The sequence below is a fragment of the Pinus tabuliformis genome, chromosome 9 (assembly GCF_031772625.1).
Source record: "Pinus tabuliformis cultivar Carrire ecotype Pingquan chromosome 9, CPIR1, whole genome shotgun sequence".
In the NCBI taxonomy this organism is placed as follows: domain Eukaryota; kingdom Viridiplantae; phylum Streptophyta; class Pinopsida; order Pinales; family Pinaceae; genus Pinus; species Pinus tabuliformis.
Genome location: NC_142307.1, coordinates 1434635724 through 1434654096, shown reverse-complemented (window position 1 = coordinate 1434654096; position 18373 = coordinate 1434635724). Strand labels below are relative to the sequence as shown.

At 39.0% G+C, this 18373-nt stretch overlaps 1 pseudogene; it reads right to left on the bottom strand.

Moving 5' to 3' along the window:
- Nucleotides 1-14044: 14044 nt before the first annotated feature.
- On the bottom strand, nt 14045-14864 carry LOC149153950 (ATP-dependent Clp protease adapter protein CLPS1, chloroplastic-like; annotated as a pseudogene).
- Between the last annotated feature and the right edge of the window lie 3509 nt (nt 14865-18373).

Below are 18373 nucleotides of genomic sequence, written 5' to 3'. Positions count from 1 at the left end.
TAACCGAGGGAAATCCTCAGCCTAAAACCCCAACTTTGTATTATCATACAAGTGGAAATATAGCCAGTATTACAAAAAGAATCAACTCAAAAGCTATCATGCTCTCTCTGTAATACCTCTACTGCTCATATAAAGTCAAAGGCCTCTATCTAACCTCTAGTATGCCCTCCAAGCCTCCTATTTCTTTGCACAATTTTGATTGGGGTCTAGTGCAGCCACTTGTGTGAATTGGCCTCTTCACACACTCACTAACATATGATCCAACTACGCAGTACTGAAGGAGATAAATCTTCATCATGGATGAGCTTCCTTTATAGGAAAAATATTCATCCAACTGATACTATACTCTCCCTTCTCTGACCTCAACTGGGTCTCTGTCTAAACTAACATGCATGAGTTATTCATGAGAGAATCTTTAGTTATCTGAAGTGCAACAGTTATATGCAAGCATGCATTAACTAACTAAACTTACTTAATTTAAACAAACTGTTTAACTCAAATATAACTGGACTTGACTCAGTTAACTGGGCCAACTAATTACTACTCAAAAAGGAACTCATCCTTATCTCTTCAACTGATGGATAAATTCATCAATTAATAGATAAACTGTTGCATGTCCTCACATAGACTTCATGTTTGAGTTTTCACAACTAATTAACTCATGGTGAATTAATTAATTTATTTTCAAACAGATGTTAAGTTCAAATTCGAATTTTACTTCCTATTTTTAGTCCAGGGACTGACTAAAATAGGAATCGATCCTAAACTGCTAAAAATAGAAATTCTATTTTTAGCACTTCCATTTTTCATTCCTTTTGCCCAATCCAACATTGGTACCCAAACTGCTATTTTTAGCAGTGCTATTTTTAGCATTTCTTGTTGCCATTTTCAACACTCCCTCTCAACAAGAAAGGCTTCAACTCGAACTTGATCCTGTAACACTGGAATGTTCTGCATGCAACACTTCTACCAAGTGTGGTTGCTCTAGAAACTCTTCGAACAAAAAAAAACTCCCCACTGACCTCTCTGTTGGGCTATAAACATACTCTGACGCTGAAGCTCTACCTGCTATTGACAAGTGCTCCCTCTCTGACCTCTGAGTTGCTACAATAGTCCATGCATCTCGCACCATTGCACACCTCTCTATGCTATCCTGCACTGGTGCAACACTCCTGTGCCTCTCGCATTGCTGCAGCTTGCTAGCTCTACATAGTCTTGGGACTTCTGCACTGTAGCTCTCTCTGCTGCTCCATCTGCATCTGTATCTATCCACTTAGCTAATCCTGCTACTCCTCATCGGGGCTCCTGTAGCAAATTCGAATCAAAGAGGCTGGGTACCTCAAGGATCCTGCCCCTATTCCAGCCTTCTTGGGACGATCACTCCACATCACCCCACCTCCTACCTGGAGGTGTGGATGCATGTGATCCCTCTTCACACCTGTCTCGAAGTTTCCCCCTACTAGAGGTCTCTGCATGAGTGGATGCCTCCACTATGTCTCCTCTAGGCTTCCCCAGTTGTGGCTGCTCCACAACCTGTTGAAGTTTCTTCACCAATCGTGGCTTGTCCACAATCGTCTCAGGCACTACATGTTGAGAGGTAATGTACTCTCCCTCTCAACCACCAAGTATCTTTCACTTGCCTTACTCCTCAAGGCTTTGCATGCATCTTGAACCTCAAGAGCATATAGGTTCTTGACCCGTGAACTGATCTACTTCACTTGTCTAGTGATGATGTGTCTAAGGAAAACCTTTCCCTTACTAAAGACTACATCATAGCCTCTGTCGTCTAACATCATGATCGACACCAAGTTTCTCTTCAGTCCTGGTACATAATTGACATCAGTCAAGGTAAGGCGAGCTCCATGCTCCCTCTAAAAAATAACTGTGCCTACACCTGAGACACTATACTTTTCATCATTACCCATCGCTATGAGTATCTGGAGATCTTTCTCCTCCAAAGTACTGAACAAACTTTTGTCGCCAGTCATGTGGAAAGAAGTTCCATTATCAAGAAACCAACCACTTCCCACCATGGATGAAACCATGCATGTGAACAGTGTGAAATCCAACTCGAACTGTGAGGCCAATGCCTCACCTTCTAATCCTTCCATGGATCCCTTCTTGGATTTCCTCAGTGGACAATTTGTAGCAAAATGGCCCACCTCATGACAATGAAAGCATCATACTTTCGATTTGTCAAACTTCTTCCCACCATGAGAAGAACTGGATTTGGAATGAGAAACCTTCTCCTTCCCCTTCTTCACCTCTCTAAGGCATAGTTTTCTTCATCCTCCATGGATGAAGATCCATCTCTGGTGCTTCTTCTTATCTCCTCCTACATCAAATCTGACCAAAGTTGTTCCCAATATGGTAGTTTCTCTCTTCCATTAAGCGAGTCCTGTTAGTTATGCTAGCTCTTAGGAAGACTGAGGAGTGCAAGACTCACCATGTCATCATCAGTTGTCACAATCCCTACGCTTCCAAGCTCATCCCTGCATGTGGTGAGCTTGTTCAAATATGTAGAGATCGTGTCGCCCTTTTCACACTTGATCTTCCAAAGCTTGTCTTTCAGTGCCAGCTTCCTATGATCACTGCTATTCTGATATAGATCTTTCAATGTTTTCCACATTGAAAACGATGTCTCCTTCCCATGGAGACTCGATACTATGTGATCTCGAACTCCCTCCAGAAGGATTATCCTTGCTCTAGCCACACATTTCTTCCATTCAGCCAATTCAGTAGCACCAGTTGGCTTGACAACTTCTTGATCAATGAAGTCCTTTAGACCGTTATCCTCTAGTACTACTTCCATGCGATCCTTCTAGGCTATATAATTCGAACTGCCATCAAGGGCATATTTTAGTCTCAAACCATAGAATGCCATAGGTGAAATAGAGATGTGATAAGAACTCGATTTGCATATTCAGGAATCACAAACTTCAATTTCTCCCTTCTTGTATACTATTCTTCCTTGATCACCTATGCTCCGATACCATGTAGAAATTCCCAGCTGTAGATCACCTGATAATGCAATGTACTAAAGAAAAATACTTGATCTACTTCTACAACCAATTTAGCAGAAGCTTAATCGAATATGAGCAACATCAATAAGAACACATATAACTAATAAGAAGGAATCAATCATACATAACATAGAAGATATAACCCAGGGAAAGCCTCAGCCTAAAACCCCAACTCTGTATTATCATACAAGTGGAAATATAGCCAGTATTACAAAAAGAATTAGCTCAAAAGCTATCCTGCTCCCTCTGTAATACCTCTACTGCTCATAGATAGTGAAAGGACTCTATCTAACCTCTGGTCTACCCTGCAAGCCTCCTATTTCTTTGCGTAATTTTGATTGGGGTCCAGTGCAGCCACTTGTGTGAATTGGCCTCTTCACACACTCACTAACCTATGATCCAACTACGCAGTCCTGAAGGAGATAAATCCTCATCATGGATGAGCTTCCTTTCTAGGAAAAATATTCATCCAACTGATACTACACTCTCCCTTCTCTGATCTCAACTGGGTCTCTTTCTGAACTGACATGCATGAGTTATTCATGAGAGAATCTTTAGTTATCTGAAGTGCAGCAGTTATATGCAAACATGCATCAACTAACTAAACTTACTTAATTTAAACAAATTGTTTAAATCAAATATAACTAGACTTGACTCAGTTAACCGGGCCAACTAATTACTACTCAAATTAGAACTCATCCTTATCTCTTTAAATAATGGATAAATTCATCAATTAATAGATAAATTGTTGCATGTCCTCACATAGACTTCATGTTTGATTTCTCACAACTAATTAACTCATGGTGAATTAATTAATTTATTTTCAAACAGTTGTTAAGTTCAAATTCGAATTTTACTTCCTATTTTTAGTCCAGGGACTGACTTAAATAGGAATCCATCCTGAATTGCCAAAAATAGAGAGTCTATTTTTAGCACTTCTATTTTTCATTCCCTGTTGCCTGATCCAGCACTAGTACCCAAACTGCTATTTTTAGCAGTGCTATTTTCAACACTTCTATTTTTAGCATTTCTTGTTCCCATTTTCAACATTGTGAAATTATACTAGTTTTGAGAAAAACATCATTTTAGATGTACTAGGTTGTGGACGCTTATCAACAGTTTTTTGTTAGAAACATTTTATGACATACACCTTAAATGATTGCAAAAGTCATTCATTTATCCTTGTTATAGCTCCAAATCTCACTCTTATGGTTTGTGATGCTGCACTTATGGCCTAGGGCAACCCCTCCTTCCAGACCTGGTCCAAAAATTTAAAAAACAGTGTTTTATTCCCTATACACGACATTGCCCTGAGTTAACGCGTGTACACGCGGGTCTGTCATACCCAACCCGCGTGTATCTATTAAAACACTTAAAAAAATAATAAATTCCTCTTTTTCGGGCGGAGATCGCGGGTTTTACCTGCTGGATCACCTGTTAGTGCCCGTGGCCCAACTGTTCCCAACCAACTCCTAACTAAAAAACTACTTTGGAGAGGGTATAAAAAGACATCAAAGGGAAGGCCAAAGAGAGAGAAAGGAGAGCAAGATTATTATGCTGAGATTTTTCCCTTAGACCAGGTCTGAAGTCCTTGGTGCTTTCTGCACTTCCCCATTTTGCATAGGAAACCCTTGTTTCCATGTGTATTGGTGATCATTCATCCTTGATATCATCATTGAGTAAGACTTGGAAGGAGCTCTTGTTGGAGGCTTGAGGCTGGAACGAATCCGGGAGGAAGCTTTGCTTGGAGCCTGCTAAAGGTGTTCAGGTGATATCTTTCCGTTATATGTACTTTATTTGCCTTTATATATAAAGAAACACGTCTTTGTTCCTGAAATAATCTTTCTTTATGCTTATGAGATTCTTGTTTTGAATTCTTATGCAAGTGGTTACTTAAAGATTTTTATAACTAACTTTATAGCATAAAGATGGTTTATATATAAGTATTTGTACATGTACTGTTGTGTTCTTTGATTTGTTTGTCTTGCAGGTCAAAGGAAGAAGAAGGGAACTCCAAGAAGGGTTTGGACCCTAAAGGCCTTCTCGAACGTAGGACCTTAGGTACGTACCCTAAACATTAGAATTTGCTTAAAAGTAAAAATGATGGCTGTGTGTGTTTCTTTGAATAAGCAATTTTCAGTCTGGTAGAGACTTAGCCCAAAGGACCCTAGGGGTACTTTCCCTTCAACCAGAATTGGCGACTTTGCTGGGGACAACACTCTTGTTGTTCCTAGTTTGGGTAGTCTTCAAGCCAATCAAGGCTCAGCCCCTCTGTTTGTTGGCTCTGACTGTCTGATCTTTTCTTGAACCCCAAGCTTTTCCAGTTTTTCAGTCTGTGTTTTTTTATTTTTCTTGAAAGACTTCAGATACGCTCTTTTCCTGGATTACAGAAGCGTATATACGCAAGTTGCACTAAGTGAACCCGCATATACGCAGGTTTCCTTAGTTACAGTCGCGTGGACACGCATTCTGCACTTAATTGCAGGTGCGTATATTACATAAATTTCAAGATTTATAAATTTTCTTTTGGCTGAATGTTTGTCTGGTGGTTTGGGTCAGTGTCAAGCAGTCACTTTTCCAGTAACAGTTCTCTGTTTGACAGGGGGCATCTTGTTCTGAACTCTCTCTAGTCATAAGGAGTATTAGTCTTGTTTTCGTTGATTGCAAGCGTCATTGATTTTTGACACACAAGATTTCTGTTTAAGAATCTTGATTGCTCTGTTTCGGCAGAGTAGGAAGATTGGGTTCAATCTTTGTGTCCATTTTTTGCTTTGATGACACTTTTGTTTGCTTAACGAAATCATTTTTGTGACCATTTGCTCCTTCGTTTCGGGAAAGTTGTTTGTTACCATTTTCTTGAAACTTGTCTTTTGATCTTTTGGGATTTTCATTGCTGCTTTTGATTGTCAAAAGCGATTTCAAACACATTTTATTTTTGTTGAGTTTTCATCATTTGAAAGATGTCAATTCACAAAAGTGTTTGGTTGCCTATTTATCAATCATTGGTGTCAGTATTTTTGAGAGCTTTCCTTTGAAAAAGACTTCTTGGCTTGATTGAAAGAAAATCTTTTGAAAGTTTTGAGTTTCGCTTTCTTAAACTTGCTTTTCATTTGATTTCCTTTTTTGCGAAGTGAAAGTGCTTTGTGTTTATCTTAGAACTTGTTTTTATTGTTTGGACGAAATGATTGGTAGCACATCATATTCTATCTAAGCATTTTAGTGGCAAGACAAATTTGATAAGTGAGCAACTTTCCTTCTTTGTTTGCAGAGTAGTCTTAAAATCTTGCATTCACATATAGTTGTTGTATTAGGATAGATTTGCATCCCTTTTTATGCATACATAGCTTTGTTAGCTTTTGTGAGTGTGGAGTCTGAAAAGAAAGCAAAAAACTTTGTTTTATTTGAAGTTCCTCTAAACCCTGTAGAGATTACTTTTCATCGAAAAACGAAAAGTGCATGTGCATGTAGTTAAGTTTTGTTTAACTTCTTTTGCGTCAAAAAACACCATGAGTTTCATCTCCATTACCTTGTGACTTAAAGAACAGCCTAATAAAATCAAGCGCTAATTAAAATCCACTAGAACTTTTTGTTTTAGTCAGTTACACCAACAAGTTTAGGATTTTAGGGCCTTGGATTAGGCGAGTGGAGAGTTAGCTCTCCAAGGCCACATAAAACGTCAAACATAAGAGTCTGAATAACGAGAGAAAATCCAATAGCATTAGGAAGACCAGGAAAGCTCCGGATCTAGGAGTTAAGCACGAGGGTCTGTGAAGACAGGGAAGAGAGATACCCCCTCTCCTACTTGTCCGAACTTACCTCACGACTGTTCCGCCTGGCTTCTGCGACGAGTTGGTATCCATAGTTGCTTCTCCTAGGGAACTACACAGGTGGCTGCGGAGGGGAATCCCGTGGCACCTGAGGTTGACGTTGCATCACTCTCGACAGTACTATTGGAGGGCACCCTTGCGAAGCTTGGGGGCTTGCACCGGCGCAGGCTGTTGTTAGGAGGTCAGCGTAACTTCCTCTGTTACCTTCGCTGATAGGACTGGGCTGTCATTATCCCAGACTATCTTCGGAAGGCCCCTGACTCCATTTTCTTGTATTTTGGTGTCTGGTCCTCACCACCCGGAGCGGAAATACTTGGAAGTTGTTTGATTGGCTGTATCTTTAGGGACTTTATAGTGTGTGCTCTTTGTTCCTTGTATATAGTTGGCTTTAGGTATTTTTGTCTAGTCGCGTTTGGACTTTGTGTTCTGAGTGACTGGCTTACCACTCTACCAATCTTGAAAGGCTTTTGGTCGTTCTTTCAGAAGTTGTAGAGTTGCCTCCTCAAGGGCAAAGGTTTTGATTGCTTATCCATATTCCTTGAAGAGTTATTTCTAGATTCCCATAGGGGAAGGGTCTTTGGAATAGTTAGATATGGCCAATATTCCTGTGGAAACCAACCAAGGTGCCCTCCCAAAAGGGGATCCTTGTGCTTTTCCTTTCTTTGGAAACGTTGGTACTCCCTTGATGGCCACTTTGAATATTCCTGGGTTGAATGTTGGACTACCCGTTTGGCTGTGGTCCACTCCGAATATTCCGAATGCTCTTGAAGCTTCTCAGTTGAATGCTTTATTTCAAGGGCATCACATGGGTGCTCATTGTTCATCTTCTCTCAAAGAGAAATCTGGGGTTCCTTCTTCTCCTCCTTCTTGTCACAAGAAATCTAAAAAGAGGAGAAAAAGGAAGTCAAAGAAGAAGAATAATTCTAGCATTTCATCTTCAACCTCTGCAAGTCATGTTGGAGATGAGCCTTCAGCCACTGCTAGTCATGCTGGGGGCACAAGTCTAGTCACTGCAAGTCACACTAGCATTTCATCTTCACCCTCTGCAAGTCATGTTGGAGATGAGTCTTCAGCCGCTGTAAGTCATGCTAGGGGCACAAGTCTAGTCACTGCAAGTCACACTAGCACTTCATCTTCAACCTCTGCAAGTCATGTTGGGGATGAGTCTTCAGCCGCTGTAAGTCATGCTGGGGGCACAAGTCTAGTCACTGCAAGTCACACTAGCACTTCATCTTCAACCTCTGCAAGTCATGTTGGGGATGAGTCTTCAGCCGCTGCAAGTCATGTTGGGGGCATGAGTCTAGTCACTGCGAGTCATACTAGCAAAGAGTCACCGACCTCTGCAAGTCATGTTCAGGACTCTCCGCAAACCACTGCTAGTCATGTTGGCAGAATGGAGGTTGATAAGAAACCTGGACGTAGAAGTTTTAAACCTAAGTTCCCTTGTAAGATATGCAAGGGAGACCATCTTACTCATTTATGCCCTGGTATTCCAGAGGTTCAAAGGATATGGTCCGAGTCTGAAAGTACTTCTGCTCCTAGATCTGATATGGTTTCTCATCAATCCCATCAACCATTGGTTGATAATGTGGTAGAGCCAGTGCAATCGCTAGCCGATTACACTCCTCTTTTGGGGGGTGAAGTGCCTAACAAAAGAGTCTGTTTGATCTCTAGTACAGAGTCTTCTATTATAGGGGGCATTCCAGTTTCTTCAGATGTTCCCCCTCCAAGTTCTAAGAGTGTTTCCTTTGATTGGGATAGTTTTGTTGAGCCTCGTCTTCCTTCCGCTGCACCTTTCCAAATAAAGGTCAGAGTTAATTCCACAAATGTCTATCGATGTATGGTGGATGAAGGATCCTCTACAAGTATTATATCCTCTTTGACTTGGAAAGCTTTGGCTTCCCCAAAGTTGTTGACAGCTCAGAGTCAGTTGTTAGCCTATGATAGAAGGCCTGGTGAATCTATGGGTGTTCTTCCTCAATTGCCTATCACTTTAGGTGGGAAGACTGTCTTAATCGATATGATGGTGGTTGATAGCCCTTTAGACTTTAATATGCTACTTGGGCGTGATTATGTCTATGCTATGAATGCTATGGTGTCTTCACTCTTTCGAGTAATGTGCTTTCCTCATAACGGGAATATTGTCACTATTGATCAGCTTGCATCTGATAATCACCACCCTAATTCGACTTTACTGCAGAATGCCCCTTGGTTTGTTCCAAGTGTTCAAGTAGACTCTACCCCGCTACGGGTCAATTATGTGGCATTGAATCCTCAATGTTCAATTGCTTCTAAGAAGGATCCTTTGACTTATTATTCTCCTTCTTGGGACTTGGTCCCAGCAGTTGACCGAGAGATTCTTCCTATAGGGACATGGGACCCTTTAATTCCCTCTTTTCGTCCTTGTAGTTCTCATGATTTCTTAGAACGTGTTTTGCCTTCACAGGAGGAACTCTTTGAAGCCATGAGTTGTGACTACCAAAGGAGCCCTTGGCCTGAGCCCTGCAAGGGGTTTGTTCAGCAGAACTATTATGCGTAAGACACAAGGCTGCGTGGTTCCCTGTACCATATTGTATATATGAGGTACGCATTTTCAAGTTTTGTATCCTATAACACAAAGATTTTATATGGAGTTTATAAGTGGGATGTATTAACTTCGTGTCTAGTGTTCCTATTTATGTTTACAGAACTTGGAAGATTTCTCCTTTGGAAGTTTATGGTTGGTCCGTTTTGACAGGTATTGGTTCTCGAAACTGGCATATAGGTTAGGTTTTTCCGCTTGCATTGTGCATTTATCAGTTTCCTTTCCCATTTTTCCTTAGGATCGACCCCACCAAGTTATGGTGCGGAACCTTCTCATTGCTTAGAAGTATCATGACTTGTGTGGTAGAGCCTACCTTATCATGGGTGCCCTAGTTAGTACCTTATTGTCGCTTGGCACTCATGCAGATTTTTGTCCTTAGGTTCGGGAGTCCTCTGTAGTCCCGCCATGATTTATGCATTGAAGACTCATTCCTCTTTGCTTCTTCGCTTCATTTTGGCCTTATACCCTAGAGGCTCCTATGTGTGTCGAGTTGTACTTCTGCATTGCATGTTGACCATTTGCACCTTTTGGCCTAGAGCCGGCTTCACTTGGACTCGTGTTTAAGCCAACTTTTGACCATGACGTCTGCAAAATCAACTTTGCATACCTTTGACTTCTGCAGCTTGACATACCCTGATCCGTGGAAGGAACATACCTTTGAGTGTCACTGACCAGTTTTCACCTCCCTGCATTGAGCATAGGAACGTTCCTTTCCAGGAACTAGATCATCTGTTTCACCGACACTCGTTCTTTCCACTGTACCATAGCATTCTTTTATTCTTTTTCCGGCTTATCAAAAAAAGACAAAAAAATTAAATATTCCAAAAAAGAGTGGGAACAGGGACATTATTTCCATTTATTGTTGGCAGCTAGAGTCAGTCGTGTCGCCCTTGAACAAAGCACTCAAAACAAAGTCTCCTCCACATGGGTGGGATTTAGTTTGACTTAGGTACGCCATAAGCTTGTTATCGAGTCAGTTCTCCCCCGATTGGTTATCTCTTCCAATCATATGGAGGGTTCGTTCGTGCCTCCTGCATGACGAACTTATACAATTCATCATATGCTGCCACATAGTCACATTGAGTCGTGCTTTTGTTCAAGGGAAGTTAGCCTGAGTCGGCCTTTCTGTGGTGTCTCTTGACTCATTTTTCAGTCGGCCATCCCTGGTTGTCAGTGTCATGTCTATCATCACATCAGTTATATTGGTCCTTTACTCGTGCCGGTTTGAGAAGGTCCCCATTGACTTCTTGCTGGCGGGTCTTGTCCTTATCGACGACGACACCTTGCTCTGAGGACAGGCCTAGAGCCGCACCCTGGCCCTATTTTCATTATTGATAGGTCACCTTGTGCTCAGCATCGATCAGTATCATGGGTCTTTGACTGAGTGGTTTCCCTTGTGTTCGACATCAGCATACATTATCACACATTGGGATTCGTGCAGTACCTTGGTTTCCATTTGACCCTATTGGTGGATACCTCGCCTCTGTGTCGGCTTTCATTATTGGTTGGTTCAGAGGGTTTCTGCCGTGCGCTAGCCACATATTGTGTACGCCGGAAACGTACTTCGGTTGGGTTACTACATCTTTTTCGTCCGATTCCTTCCACATTATTGGCCTACGGGTTACACTCGCGCTAGATTGATGAAGGATGCCTTAATGCCTTCCTTCTAGCGGATCTTTCCCTATCGACTCCGACTCATTGCTCTGGGGCAAAGATCTAGAGTCCATTTGGCAGTACCTTGGGGTTTGCGGTCATTAGTGGCAGATTCCTCGCTATCGACAGTGGGAAACCATCATTGTCTCCTGATTGATAGATTCTTACAGGTGTTCGACTTCAGCTCATCTATTCACACTTGTTAGATTGTACCGGGTACCTTGACGCTCATTATCATTATCGGTGAGTAGTCTCGCGTTTGTTAACGGTATACATCAATGACCGGTAATCAAACGATTTCTCACATGGTCGACTTCAGATCATTTATTCCCATGATGTAGAAATGTACCACATCGGTCGGTGAAGACCTCAGGTTGTATCAGCATTCATTGGTTCACTTGACAGTTGCTCCTGTTACTGCTAGTTGATACCACTCCACCTTATATGTTGCAGTCAATCATGGCGACATTCTATATGTTGGCACCTGAGTTTGCAGTGTAGTACCATCCTATTCCATCATGTTCAGTTGGTACCTTATGGGATCAGTCTTTGATTTCAGTGATCCGTTGCATCTTTCAGCATCATTGACAGTCTTATATGTGGTATTCAGACATGTACTTACTCATTATGATCAGATGATCCATTATGTATTTTCCAGTCATTTATACTTGTATACTTAGTGGATCCGCTTGTACTTGATATGCGGACATGCTTTACTTTTCCTGAGCATGGGTATGCCCGCCTCAGACAGTGTTTCTTTCGGATCTCCTTTCGGTGGCTTGGCAGGCTGAATTCTGGTGAAGTCCTCCTCGGTTTTTCGGCAGAGTTCCTTTCCTTGTACTTACTTAATATATTTCGGCCATCATGTTCCCCTTCTGACCTCATACATTAGGGGGCATCTGTTATAGCTCCAAATCTCACTCTTATGGTTTGTGATGCTGCACTTATGGCCTAGGGCAACCCCTCCTTCCAGACCTGGTCCAAAAATTTAAAAAACTGTGTTTTATTCCCTATACGCGACATTGACCTGAGTTAAACGCGTGTACACGTGGGTCTGTCATACCCAACCCGCGTGTATCTATTAAAACACTTTAAAAAATAATAAATTCCTCTTTTTCGGGCGGAGATCGCGGGTTTTACCTGCTGGATCACTTGTTAGTGCCCGTGGCCCAACTGTTCCCAACCAACTCCTAACTAAAAAACTACTTTGGAGAGGGTATAAAAAGACATCAAAGGGAAGGCCAAAGAGAGAGAAAGGAGAGCAAGATTATTATGCTGAGAGTTTTCCTTTAGACCAGGTCTGAAGTCCTTGGTGCTTTCTGCACTTCCCCATTTTGCATAGGAAACCCTTGTTTCCATGTGTATTGGTGATCATTCATCCTTGATATCATCATTGAGTAAGACTTGGAAGGAGCTCTTGTTGGAGGCTTGAGGCTGGAACGAATCCGGGAGGAAGCTTTGCTTGGAGCCTGCTGAAGGTGTTCAGGTGATATCTTTCCGTTATATGTACTTTATTTGCCTTTATATATAAAGAAACACGTCTTTGTTCCCGAAATAATCTTTCTTTATGCTTATGAGATTCTTGTTTTGAATTCTTATGCAAGTGGTTACTTAAAGATTTTTATAACTAACTTTATAGCATAAAGATGGTTTATATATAAGTATTTGTACATGTACTGTTGTGTTCTTTGATTTGTTTGTCTTGCAGGTCAAAGGAAGAAGAAGGGAACTCCAAGAAGGGTTTGGACCCTAAAGGCCTTCTCGAACGTAGGACCTTAGGTACGTACCCTAAACATTAGAATTTGCTTAAAAGTAAAAATGATGGATGTGTGTGTGTTTCTTTGAATAAGCAATTTTCAGTCTGGTAGAGTCTTAGCCCAAAGGACCCTAGGGGTACTTTCCCTTCAACCAATCCTCATTGTCTAACTCACATAGTACTCATGAATATTTTTTTTGTTTGAGGTTCGAACATTGTAAGCAATAGGTTCTGGCATACTTAAATATCAGTAAGGGTATCTTACAACTAGACATGAATTTCTTTTTCTAGAGCCTTGGCAATTTAGAAGTTGGCTTTAGGGTGAGTAAGACCAGGTGGATGTGATCGTGTCCTTCCTCAATCTGGAATTAATATCCTTATCCGCTTCAATTCCATACATTATGTTGTGCCTTGTGGCCCTCTTTGGCTCATTGTTGTCATCTTTGTGATGTCTAGGATAATTGCAACTATTCCCATAGTGGCATATCCACTTTGACAAATTTGTGAATTGTGTTAAGACATTTAACCCCTCAAAATCATGTGATGCTACCTCTCAGTTAACCTAAGTACTCTTCGGGCTATAGATAAAAAAATCTACAACAAGAACAACTTGCATATCAAATCATCAAAATAAGAAAAATACATACTAAATTTATATCTCTCTTACCTGAAAATCTTTTCAAATTCTATTTTCCCCTTCAACCTCATTAAAGGTGCAAAGCAACATAAAAATGTGTAATGATTGACTAGATAGAATCATAGAAGTAATATTTCTTCACAAACACTTAACCAAGTCACCAAAATGATCTACAAGGGAAAATAATTATCTTGCAATTTAGAGAATAAAACTTAAGACAAGTTTCCATGAATTGTAGACAAGGATATTCACTACAAAAATTTAACCATGCAAACTAAAAGAAGACAGAAAATACTCTCTATCATTGCCTTCATAATACAAGTTCCTGAACTACCATAAGTAGCATGATCTCTTTTCTTTGATTCATTTCATTTACAGAGAGATACATATGTGCATTCAGAATTATAGAGGTATTAGCATTCCGTTTTCAAGGAACTACATTCTAATATTCCTACAGTTAGTTTTACATATTGGAATTATATGACTAACATTGATGTGCATACCTACAACTCTACCCTAATCAGAGTATGCAGTGCTCTTGACAAGTCAATATGATTGAAATCTTTAGCAACCATCATTGGCAGGCTCAATGGAATTAAGATATTTCCTTGAAGTTGTGTATAGTGTTCTTCAACATCAACCTGAGCAAAAATAATTACGAATGTGAGACCATTGTAGTGGGATTTTTGGAGGATAATAACAATAGTATCAAGGGTCTTTCCTGGAAAAACCTCCATAGAAACTTGCAGATCATGCTCCCATTTGTTATAATTATCATTGTGCAATAATACACGATATGGTGGAGACGTCTTCCTTGATTTTATTTTATCATAGTAACAAGAAAATAGAAAGAGACTTAAAAGATGCATTGAAGGAATTGGAAATTCGAAAGACATCAGATCTATTTCATTGACAATGAAAATAAAATTCAAGTAAAATTCTAGTCACATACACTCTAATAACCATGTTCTTCGAAGTAGATATCTTTATTTGAAAAAAGCTCTACATAAGATAATACAATGAAACAAGAATCTATTCATAAGTCATCATTCTATTTATCGTAGATAAAACTCTGATTCTCGACCAGGTGTAGTTTTCTCAATTTTTGGTGTCTCTATCAATCCACTACCTTTTCCCCATGGTGAGGTTGATCTGATTGCAGAAAACACCTCGGTCATGTATGTCCCTTTTGACTGTGATATTTTGTCACCTTAGAAACTTTGCAAAGTTTTTGTCTTGTGGTTGTTCTCCTTACATTTCCCTCTTTGTACATGTAGTAGCTCACACGTGCTTATTTTCTAATTTACCCATAAGGGAAAGCTGGTTTATGTTGATATGATTGGGGATGGGGAAGAATTAATCTCGAAGATATCAAACTGGCCATCACTTTTGACCCTACTTGAGAGTACAAGGTCATATTGTACATAACGAGAGGACAACTCTAGAATCGTGGGTCTCCTTCCATTATTCCTCTTTCATTGTTGTTTGTTCCATGACCTTTTTTTTCATTTCCCACTTTCCATTGATTTTCAGTTGGAGAATAATTTGTGCATACCCATTGATTGAAGGTCTGGCCAATAGTAAACTATGGTTTAAATTTCAACCTTTGAGATGGACCAAGCTCTAGCTAGTGAAGAATAATTTCTTCAAGTTTTTTATGCATGGGAGGGATCTATTGGGGCTATAGTTTGCATGTTGAAGGCATAAGAGAAACATATATTTCTCTACCACATTTTAAAAAAACCAATAAGGGAAATATCTCCAATTATTTTTCTATTTTTGTCTTTTAGTTGTAGATCCTTTGATAATGACATCAATGGTTATTTATGTTTTTTTACTGATATGATGATAAACAATGACATCTTGCATGTATAGTTGTTTTTGGGCTCTTACACACTAAGTTTGTTTATGTTATTATCATGTAACTAGAGATTTGATAAGGCCTCTAACATAATAGGAGTTGATGGACAACTACAATTTTAACCATATGCATTAAATCTTTATATCTATAGAGCGCTTATTTCTTTATATGTGTCTTCTTTCATATTTAACCAAAAGAAAATTAGAGTTTGATTTAGTAGCGCGTAATCAACTAAAGTGTGTAAACCTCCCCTCAAAGACTCTGTTACTAGTAAAATATATCGTATGGAATTGCAGAATATATGGGTGAATGCCATCTTCCATTTTTAAAAATAACCTTTACTCCCTGTGGTGTGGTTGGGATGGTGACTTTCCAACCATGGTGATAGCTTCACTTGCCAAGCTTTATCCCTTAAGCCATCACTTGTTCCTCTGGTATTATGATCTACTATATGGTTTCTTCTGAAAGGTTACAAGAATAGATACTTACTAATTTATGAACCTCATTCTAATAGGGATCGTGGTATTTACTGTACCAAATAGATTGATTTGTGACTTGTTTTTTTTTTTTTAACATTTAAGACATACTTTATGATATGGAATTTCAAGTACTATAGTTTGATATCTAATATAAGCATCTTCATATCTTGTCATATTAAATTTTGTCTTTTACTAATAGTTTTATCTTTTGAAATTTATGTCCTTGACAACTAATTTCAATGCCAATGGTGAATTGGTCCACTGCTGAAGTCAAATAGGCATCTATTAGGGTTCCATTCTCACTGTGGTCTACCCTACATGAATTGTGTGAAAGTCAAAGGGATGAGACTCGGTTAAAATCTTGGGAGTGAGGTGAATACACAAGCCCCAAGCCTAGCACTTAGGGCAAGGGAAATCTACTCTTTATAGTGCAACTCTGCAAAGCATGTTTCTCAAAGCATTTCCAAACAAAAAACTGCTTTAAACAAAATGCTTGGTTTATATTTGATTTCTTTTGTTAGGTGTAGTAGTGAAGTTTCTCTATATAGTTAAATGTTTTAGCATTTTTCCTAACCGATTTTTGTTTCTTTGTTTAGGATGATCTTTTGTTCCTTCTACTTGTACCATCCTTTATTTTAGCACTTATCTACTCTAAAGTTAGGTAAAAATTTGGTTGATCGTAATGCCAGTTGATATAGACACATGGATGACCGAGATCATGAATCTTTATTGCCTTTCTAATTTGACAAATGTTTTAGTTCTCTATTTCTTGTGAGGTACTATACTAAGGCCGATGAGATCCAGTGCAAGACAGAAGATGAAATTGTCAATGTGAATTTGTAAGCTTCTAAAGTAGTTATTATTGTTTACCGTCCTTGGGATTGCCACTAGTTGAAGAAAAGAAATTTATCAATGCTGACAAGCATGAGTTTTGCTCAAACCTTGATGGGGGAAAACACCCTTGGTCACGACTCAGGTTTTAAGCATTTCTTTGTCCTGAAATCCATTTTTATAGTTGAAGTGAAGCATGCTTATTTGATGCTTGAATTATTATTTAAGAACTAGGTATTTTCCTCCAATTTGTTCTAAGTTAAGGATCTTGTTCTCCATTCCTTTAAAAAATTACTAAACCTTAAATATGTGATAATGGGGCTAAAGCAACAGAAGTTGTAATGAAATTTTACTTTAATTGGTTCTCATCATTGCTTCCCATTTTATATTTTGTAATCTCTCTTATTAATTGTGGACATATAAGATTTGGCATCTGGAATCTAAATGTAAACATGTTGATGCCACTTTATTTTGAGAAAACTAGTAAAAAAATGAAATATCTATTGTATCATTTTCCAACTTGGAAAAAATTTCTATGAGGAAAATTGTTGCTTTATTGTAGTTGCATTTCATCCTCAAGGTTTAAATTAATGGTGAACTGAAATCATTGTGATAATTCAAAATGTGATACCACACATATTTTACTGTCTTTCAGATATGTTGACAAATTCATAAATGGCTTTGTACAATATAAACATGACTTCTTATCTGGGAAAATCATGAACTGAAAGATTCCATTTCTAACATTTTCAATATATGGTAAACAAATTCATAACTATGAAGCCTAGAAAGCTAAAACTTAAAGGCACTCACTAAACCGCTTCTTTATTCTAGATCTGAAAATGCATAAGCTAACTAGAAAGCACTAACAACAATCTAATAAGAATTCAAAGTACTCTGAGCCTAGATTGGTTTTCCCAGTTTCCCATCAGATGAGTAGAAGCTAGACTTTTCATTGCGGTTGTTATGAAAACCCAAAATACCAACATTTTCCATTCCATTGTTCCATCTAGTCTTAGTTTCACCTTTTAAGAGAAATTTGAATTGCTTGATTCTTTTTTCGAAGTGAAAATGACAACCAGGATAGGGTGAAATTTCATATCTTGCATGTGCCACCAACCAAGGAAGAAGTTTCCTTTAGTGAGAATTGTACTGATTTTGTGAAATACTTTAATTTCCCTAGAACTTTCAACCATTTTGACTCTAGCTACATTTTATGCCTGCTAAATTTCCAAGTCAATGAGAAGCTAGACTAACACAAGCAAGCTTGTAAAATTGACCCCGAGACTTATAAAATCCCTATAAAACCTCAATAATCAATCATGATTTTTTGGCAAGTAGTCTTTGTAGGGTTCTCTCAAATTCTAAGCTCATTATTTAGTGTCTCATAAAGACAATGAGCTATAAGGAACTTTATAGAGAAGGGGAATCTTCAAGCTATGATTTTTCAGTTGCAACAAGCTACTATGTGCAGGTTGCCTCACTTTGGCCATCAAGTGGAAATCCCCATCATCAGGTTTGATCTCAATTTGTGGGTCTGTTCTTGTTATTTTGTCTTAGTTTATCTAAATCTGCCTCCAAAGTGAGAAAACTAAAGTATTAATTTGTTGTGGGAAGTAACTGGATGTATTATTGTTATATTACTGCAACACCTATTATAAAATTAATTTATCTTTGTACTATTAAATCATATTGGTATCAAACTATTTTCCAACATTGAGC